This window comes from Stegostoma tigrinum, unplaced genomic scaffold, assembly GCF_030684315.1.
Source record: "Stegostoma tigrinum isolate sSteTig4 unplaced genomic scaffold, sSteTig4.hap1 scaffold_185, whole genome shotgun sequence".
Classification (NCBI taxonomy): domain Eukaryota; kingdom Metazoa; phylum Chordata; class Chondrichthyes; order Orectolobiformes; family Stegostomatidae; genus Stegostoma; species Stegostoma tigrinum.
The window spans coordinates 321,124-321,671 of NW_026728125.1; positions in this window are offsets into that span (position 1 = coordinate 321,124).

Here is a 548-nt window from a genome sequence, read left to right on the forward strand (position 1 = left end):
CATTCACTGCATCCCATTTCAGGCAGTCACTGCGTCCCATATCCTCAGTCTCTGCATCTCTTTTCCACAGTCACGGCCATCCCATTTCACTCAGTCACTGCATCCCATTTCACTCAGTCACTGCATCCCATTTCACAGAGTCACTGCATCTCCTTTCCAACAGTCACTGCGTCCCATTTCACACAGTCACTGCGTCCCATTTCCATCAGTCACTGAATCCCATTTCCCACAGGAACTGCATCCCATTTCCCTCTGTCACTGCATCGCATTGCCCTCTGTCACTGCATCCCATTGCCCTCTGTCACTGCATCCCATTGCCCTCAGTCACTGCATCCCATTTCACTCAGTCACTGCATCCCATTTCACTCAGTCACTGCATCCCATTGTCCTCATTCACTGCATCCGATTCCCCTCAGTCACTGCATCCCATTTCCCTCAGTCACTACACCTCATTTCACTCAGTCACTGCATCCCATTGCCCTCAGTCACTGCACCCCAAGTCCGCTCGGGCACTGCATCCCCATGAACTCAGTCGCTCCTTCCCAGTA